The sequence below is a fragment of the Magnolia sinica genome, chromosome 9, assembly GCF_029962835.1.
Source record: "Magnolia sinica isolate HGM2019 chromosome 9, MsV1, whole genome shotgun sequence".
NCBI classification, from domain to species: Eukaryota; Viridiplantae; Streptophyta; class Magnoliopsida; order Magnoliales; family Magnoliaceae; genus Magnolia; species Magnolia sinica.
This window is the reverse complement of record NC_080581.1, coordinates 4,445,422-4,453,703: the sequence shown is the minus strand read 5'-3', so window position 1 is coordinate 4,453,703 and position 8,282 is coordinate 4,445,422.

Below are 8,282 nucleotides of genomic sequence, written 5' to 3'. Positions count from 1 at the left end.
GTTCATAACACCCTTATTACATGTCTGGTTTGAGTGATTTTATACTCGTTAGAAAGATAGTTTGATGAACTTTCAAATGAAATAATGTTGTAATGGATGAATATGATAAATGTTGAAATGGATTAATATTGTTGTTGAAGAATGTTGAAATGGATGAACGATCATAATTATCATAACTCCCTGTGGGTCGTAGATCCCATGAAAACGGTAATAACTCCCGTATTACATGTTCGATTTAGGTAATTTTATATCTGTTAGAAATGTAATTTGATGAACTTTCAAATGGCTTTAGAATCAATTTATTTAGACACCATTTGGTTGCCCAAAAGTGGGCCCAAAGTTATTATAGTTCACCGATACTTACTTTGGATAACGGGTACTCACTGTTGGTCGCCATTCCAACAAAAATGGTTATAAAACCCTCGTTACATGTTTGGTTTGAGTGATTTTATACTCATTAGAAAGATAGTTTGATGAACTTTCAAATGACTTTAGAATTACCTTATTTGATCACCATTTGATTACTCAAAAGTAGGCACAAAGTTACTGTGGTTTGCTGATACTCACGTTGGATCATTGGTACTCATTGTGGATCACCGGTCTCATAAAAAGCAGTCATAACTCCTTAGTTACATGTCCAATTTAGGGATCTTGTACTCGTTAGAAGTGAAGTTTGATGAACTTTTAAATGACATTAGAATCACCCCATTTGGACACCATTTGATTGCCCAAAAATAGCCCCAAAGTTACAGTGGTTCGCCGATACTCATTGTAAATCATTGGTACTCACCGTGGATTGTCAGTTATACGAAAACGGCCATAACTCCCTTATTACATGTTCGATTTAAGTGATCTTATACTCATTAGAAATGTCATTTGATGAAATTTCAAATTACTTTATAATCATCTTATTTAGATACTATTTAATTACCTAAAAATAAACCTAAATTTATTATAGTTTGCTGGTAGTCACTGTGGATCGCCAGTTCCCTAAAAACAACTATAACTCCTTTGTCACATGTCTGATTTAGGTGATCTTATACTCGTTTAAAAGGTAATTTAATCAAAATTCAAATAAATTTGGATCACCTCATTTAGACACCATTTGATTATCTAAAAGTTAGCCCAAAGTTACTGTAGTTCACTGATACTCACTGTGAATTGTTGGTACTCAATGTGGATCATCAATCCCACAAAAACAGTCATTACTCTATCGTTACATGTTCAATTTAGATGATATGTAATCATTAGAAAATTAATTTGATGAACTTTCAACTGGATTTAGAATCACCTCATTTGAATACCATTTAATTATTCAAAAGACAGCCTAAATTAACTGTAGTTCGTCGATACTCATTCTGGATCACCGGTTCTCACTGTAGATTGTCAGTCCCACAAAAACAATCATAACTCTCTCATTACATGTTCGATTTGGGTGATCTTATAATCAATTAAAAAGTAGTTTGATGAAAAATTAAATAGCTTTAAAATTGTCTCATTTAGACATTATTTGATTGCTTGAAAGTAGGCTCAAAGTTATTTTAATTCGTTGATACTCACTATAGATCGCAACTCAAAGTTATTCTAATTCGTCAATACTCATTGTAGATCACAGATCCCACGAAAATGGTGATAACTCTCCCGTTACATGTCCAATTTGGGTGATTTTATATTCATTGTAAAGATAGTTTAGTAAACTTTAAAATAAATTTATAATTGGCTCATTTTGACGCCATTTGATTGTCCAAATGTGGGCCCAAAGTCCATTATGGTATTTATTACTGAATAAGATATCTAAATAGATGAACTTTTAATTCACTTTTGGAAAATCAAATAGTGTCCAAATAAGCTAATTTTAAATCTATTTTAAAGCTCATCAAATTATAATTTTAACAAGTATAAGATCACTAAAATTAGGCATGTACCAAGGGAGTTATGATCGTTTTATGGGATCTGTGATTCATAGTGAGTATCGACAAACCAGGATATCTTTAGGCTCACATTTGGGCAATCAAATGGTGTCCAAATGAGATAATTCTAAAGTCATTTAAATTTTATTAAATAATATTTCTAATCAGATAAGATCACCTAAATCGAATATGTAACAATAACGTTATGATTATTTTTGCGGGATTGACGATCAATAATGAGTATTGACGATCCAAAGTGAGTATTGGCAAACCACAATAACGTTGGGCCTTCTTTTAAGCAATCAAATGGTGTCTGAAATGAGGTGATTTTAAAGTCATTTGAATGTTCATCAAATTACCTTTGCAACGAGTATAAGATCATCAAAATCAGGCATGTTACAAGAGAGTTATGTCTGTTTTCATAAAACTAAAAATCTTTAAAAAACAATTCAGAAGCTTACCGGAATGGAGAGAATGTGTAACGCCCTGAAAATTGGGGGTCGTGCATGCGCTCGACTCCCAAGTTTCCGGGTATCACTTATATCCAATTTCACTGTTTTCTGTTTAATCATGTGTAAATGCGTAGCATGGAATTACTTGAATCATGAATCACCGTTCACAACTAGTCTACTGGTATGGGAATGTCAAAAATATACAAGTCCAAAAAAATATATATACCATGGGTCGCACGAGGGGTTGTCCAACAAAATCATAAAAAAAATATCATGTCCAAAAGAATAGGGTTGAGTCCATGTAACATCCTGAATTTTCACTGCTTTAGATTCCAAAAATCTTTGAAATTTTTTTTGTGTAAATTAACTTATAATGTCACTTACTGACCATTAGCACTCAATGTTAGTTTATACGCGGGGGGAACTAATAAAGAACTGCACAGGTCCGATTAATCAGCCGTAGGAAGCCAACGAATCCGCTCGATCACTTGAACATCAAGTTTAGCCCAATGATTTACTCACATAAGACGCAAATCTAACCGACCCATTGTTAACTAATCTAGACAATCATGACTAAATTAAAGATCTAACTGGGGCCGAGTCAGATAAGGCCCGGATCTTCAATAATAGACTAAATCAACCCCGTTACTCTTTTAGCCTAAAACCGATGGTTTAGAGTAATCATGACCAAATCTCCACTTTCACTAGTTATAAATAGGTCACACTATGAATATAGTTAATCCAAATCCTAATCATGGCTCACGAGAAATCTCACAACAAGATTCATTCCATAAATGCCCCGATTTCCGAACAAGCTCTAAACCGCTCGTTAGTGGGCAACTAGTTCCAAAACTATAAAATAATATCCGTCTTACTAGGCTTGACGTCCATCGTAGGAGTCGGACCTGGGTACGGTCCAGAACCGCTCAACTTGAGTCAAAGGACGAGTGCATGAGAAGTGCAAATACCTTAAAGAAAGAAGCTGAAACTTAAGTGAATTGGGTCGTCTACTCTTATGCAAAGTTGAGGATTTCGGACCGTTGATTTGCGACCAAATTTACACATAGAATAAGGATATTTTTCTGCTCATATCCGTATAGCCACAACCCCAATCGACCATCGGTGACCGTTAAACAGATTTCTAATCATATCCGTTGATTGACACATCCAAATGGCAGGCCGATCATATCCACACGTAGATCATCATTAGGACTAACCATCCTACAGTGTATATCGACTTGTACACCCCATAGTGGGCCTTAGATAATAGAAAAACCCTCACGTAGGGTTAGTATAGTAAAAACTCAACACTTAAGGCCATTTGCACCAAATCTGGCATTATAAAAGGGGCTTCTTTGGGGCACCCCTCTCCCCATACGAATTTGCCCTAGGAGGAAAGGGAAAAGGGAGAAGAGAAAGTGGAGAAAGAAGGAGAAAGAAGAGAGTGACGGAGGGTGTTGTTGGTGGAGGAGCCCAAGGAAACTTGGAACTTGGGCAATCTCCTTCCTTTCTCCCACACCCACCACTAAAAAACTGAATTCTAACCGATTGGAGAGGTAAGCACCCATAACTTTGACATTCCTGATGTTGAGCTAGATGTTGCATGTAATCTTAACATGCAAAGTTCATTTGATTTAGGATCTCTACAAATCCACCGCGAGTTTGGCAACCCTAGATCGTTTCCTAAAGGTCTCAATAATTCATAGGTGCGGACTATTAACCTTAGGTGGCCTAACACCAATTGTAGTATGAGTCTAATGATTTTGTTTGTTTGTATGATGCATTTGTAGAATCTAGGGAAAAACATAGGAATTGTTGGGTTGTTTGAAATTGTATGTCATGTTGATTTCCTCATATGATGTTGTTTTTTCCTCTCACATGATTTGGTGTGAATTGATGATCTCATGTTTATGTCTTGTTTGATTTTCTTCATATGTTGTTGCCCTATAGTATGTATGCCTTATTAATCCCTGTGTAAATTGGCTCTACGAGACGTAGGAAGTGCTTAACTTCCTCACCAACCCATACAACACACATGCACCTTTATTCATGTTATTGTTAGCCTCTCTTGCTAGGAGATTTTGAATTATATATTGAGGAGTATGAGAACATGATGTTGTTTGTGCTAGTTGATAACTCTGTTAGTTGGCATGTTATGAATCACCACCCAAACCCTTGGGTTGGTTAGGAATACGAGGAGAGCAAAGGCGGCCCCGTTGGTAGAACCGTCTTGAGGCTAAACACATGAATTTGGATGAGTGCGTAAGGGAGACAGTAGTTAGACTACATGGGTTGCTTATACCCGATGTCGTTCCGCCATATACTTGCCTGAACTTATGCAGTCTAGTTTACTGGCTGACCAACCTTATTAGTTAACCATGTTCGCTCATATATGTATGGAACCTGGAACATCTTACAACTGTCGTAGCCCATCGATAACCAAATTGAAACCGATCCACTGCCTCGTGAGCCGGGCATGGTAGAATAGGACACTGTATTCGAGATGTCGTCTTATGCTGGGGTGATGCGCTTTCCTATAGTGACCATGAGCGATCCCTTTCCCTCAGCACTCCCCATGTGTTTGGAGTAGGGGATGGGGAACCCGACGGGATCAATGATCACGGGGTATTGGCCTCACACGTTGGGGGTCTTGGCCTCGCAACCAGTTTAGCATATTAATACATGGGGTGTATCAGTTCCCCAACCCGCTGGATGAATGGACTTAACTAAGAACTCTGCTAACACGATCACATTGCATCGCATTAGTTAGGGTGGCAACTCGATAGTCGAGGTCGCTATGAGGGAGTATTGGTCATACGCGATCGTTAGATGGAGTCACTTGAGGGAGTGTTGTGGCGAGGGCATGCATCATATCATCCATTATGCATGTGCATTAATAAGATTAGTTAGTTGATTATGAATGATTATTTTTTATTAAATTCATACTATAACTGATGCTTGTTACAACTTAAGACTAATAGCACCCACTGAGTTAATCACTTACTCCCACTCTGGGACGATGTTTTAAAATACCAACCAGACTCTTCAATAGCTGCATGTAACATCCTTGATTTTCACTGTTTTGGATTTTCAAAAATCCATTAATTTTAATTTTTATTTTTATTTTATTTAATTAACCTAAATATTACTTAATGACCATTAGCACTCAATGTCAGTTTATACAGGGTGTACTAGTGAAGAACCGCACAAGTCCGGTTAATCATGTAACGTCCCGTCCAACCAGAACAGTGTACTGAGGCGTCCTCGTAGGATTTGCCGCAGGACCGTTCGTTTAAACTACTCATGGTTTGGTGTCATAACTAAATTAAGTTAGGATTAGCCCATTAGAGTAGACCAGTCGGATTGTGATTAGGCCAAGTGTAACATCCTGGATTTTCACTGTTTTAGATTTTCAAAAATCCTTGAAATTTTTTATTATTATTAATTAACTTATAATATCCCTTAATGACCATTAACACTCAATGTTAGTTTATACAAGGGTGTACCAATAAAGAACTGCACTAGTTCGATTAATCAACCGTAGAAAGCCAATGATCTGCTCAATCACTTGAACATCAGGTGTAGTGTAACGTCCCACCCAACCAGAACAGTGTCCTGGGGCGTCCACGTAGGATTTGCCACAGGACTGTTCATTTAAGCCACTCATAGTGAGGTATCACAAATAAATTAGACCAAGATTAACTCAATTGAATAGACCAGACGAGCCTTGATAGAACCTGGTGCGGGCCTCCAAGCCAGATGGCCGTTTACACTTAGCGACAGCCCGTGCGGGCTATACCGCGGCATGGGAAGGTCAGAAAATTATAAAAATTCAAGGGATCATAGATCTCACTGGGCTTGGGGACCATCGCGAACCACGGACCCAGTGGACACCCAGAAGTGGAATCTGACACTTGCCAGATGCGCCCCACCAATGCCAAAATTAGAATCTGGCACGTGTAAATAAAACTGAAATGTGAAACATTTCAGCCGTCAGATTTCTTCATAATTTATGATGAGGGTGTAATATATTTTTCTACACCCGTCCACAAAATCTGGGTCCCGATCGTGGCACGGTGACCGTTGATCACGAATCAGACCCGTGCGACCAAACCCCATATCTGATCATTCTCAAATTTTTCATGACCCTTCATCGGGCCATGGAGCACCTATCCTATAAGTTTCATGGTCAGAAGGCTACCGAAACTCCCCCGGTTATCCAAACAAGCTCTAGACTGCTCGTTGGTGGACCACTAGTTCCAAAACTATAGAATAATGTCTGTCTCATTGGGCTTGACGTCCATCGCGGGAATCGGACCTGGGTACGGTCCAGAACCGGTCAACTTGAGCTGAAGGACGAGTGCATGAGGAGTGCAAATACCCTAAAGGAAGGAGTTGGAACTTAAGTGAATTGAGTCGTCCACTCTTATGCAAAGTTGAGGATTTTGGACCGTCGGTTTGTGACCAAACTTTACCCGTGGAGTAAGGATATTTTCCTGCTCATATCCATATAGCCGCGGCCCCGATCGACCATCGGTGACCGTTGAACAGATTTCTAATCATATCTGTCGATCGACGCATCCAAATGGCGGGCCGATCGTATCCATACGTAGATCATCATTAAGGCTAACTATTTTGCAGTGTATATCGACTTGTACACCCCATAGTGGGCCCTAGAGGCTAGAAAGACCCTCTCATAGGTCTAGTATAGTAAAAACCCAACACTTGGGGCCATTGTCATCAAATCTGGCACTATATAAAAGCCTTATTTGGGGCACTCCCTCTCTCATACGAATTTGGCCTAAGGAACAAAGGGAGAGAGGAGAGAAAAAGGAGAAGGAAGAGAGGAAGAAGAGAGTGAAGGTGGACCATAGGCAAGGTGGGATCCAAGGGAGTTTAATCTTGCACCACCCTACCTCTTCTTCAAGGAAGAACCCTCCACCACAACCACACATTCGCTCCGTTGATCATCTAGGTAAAAACCCTCATCCCTTTTCTTGAAAACCTTGAGTTGAGGAAGGATTGGTTGAAACTCTAACATGCAAATGGTTGCTTTAGGGATTCCGGCCGTCCGACCCCAAAAGCCCTCATTCCTAGGTCATTTTTCCAAGCTTCCAACGATCCATAGGTGCAGACTATTACTCCTAGGTGGTCTAGCACCAATTTCATTATGAGATTAATGATTTTTATTGCTTGGTTGAAGCATTTAGAGAATATAGAGAAGAACCTAGGATTTTGTGCTTATTGGAGTGGTGTAGAATTATATGATTTATCTGATTTCCTCACATGATTTTTGTTCTCGTTTCTTACATGACTTGTTGTAAAATTTGTTGAATACTTGTTGATGTCTTGTCGGATTGCTTTTATGATGTTGCCCTATAGCATGCATGCCTTAATTATTCTGGTGCAATTGTTCTCCATGAGTTGCGGGAAGTGAGCAACTTCATGCACCATTACTCATAAATCGTGATACCTTGCTTAGTAGATAAATTTGAATTATATGTTTGTGTGTGAGAATGCTATGATGATTTTGCTAATTGATAACCCTGTCCGTTGACATGTTGTGGACCGCCATTCGAACCCTAGGGTTGGTCAAGAAAACAAGAAAAGTTGAGGCGGTCCCGTTGGTAGGACCGCCTTGAGGCTAAACCCGCGGATTTCGGCGAGTGCGTGTGGGCGACAGTAGTTGGACTACATGGGTTGCTTGCACCCGATGTCGTATCGCCATGTAGTCGCCTGGACTCGTGCGGTCTAGCCTACTGTTTGACCACCCATGATTTGTTAACCTTGTTTGCTCACATCTGTATAGAACCTGTGACACCCTACAACCAAAGCAGCCCATCAATAATCCACTGGAAGATGGTCCACAGCCTCGTGAGCCGGGCATGGTGGAATGGGACACTGTGTTCGAGCTGTCGGC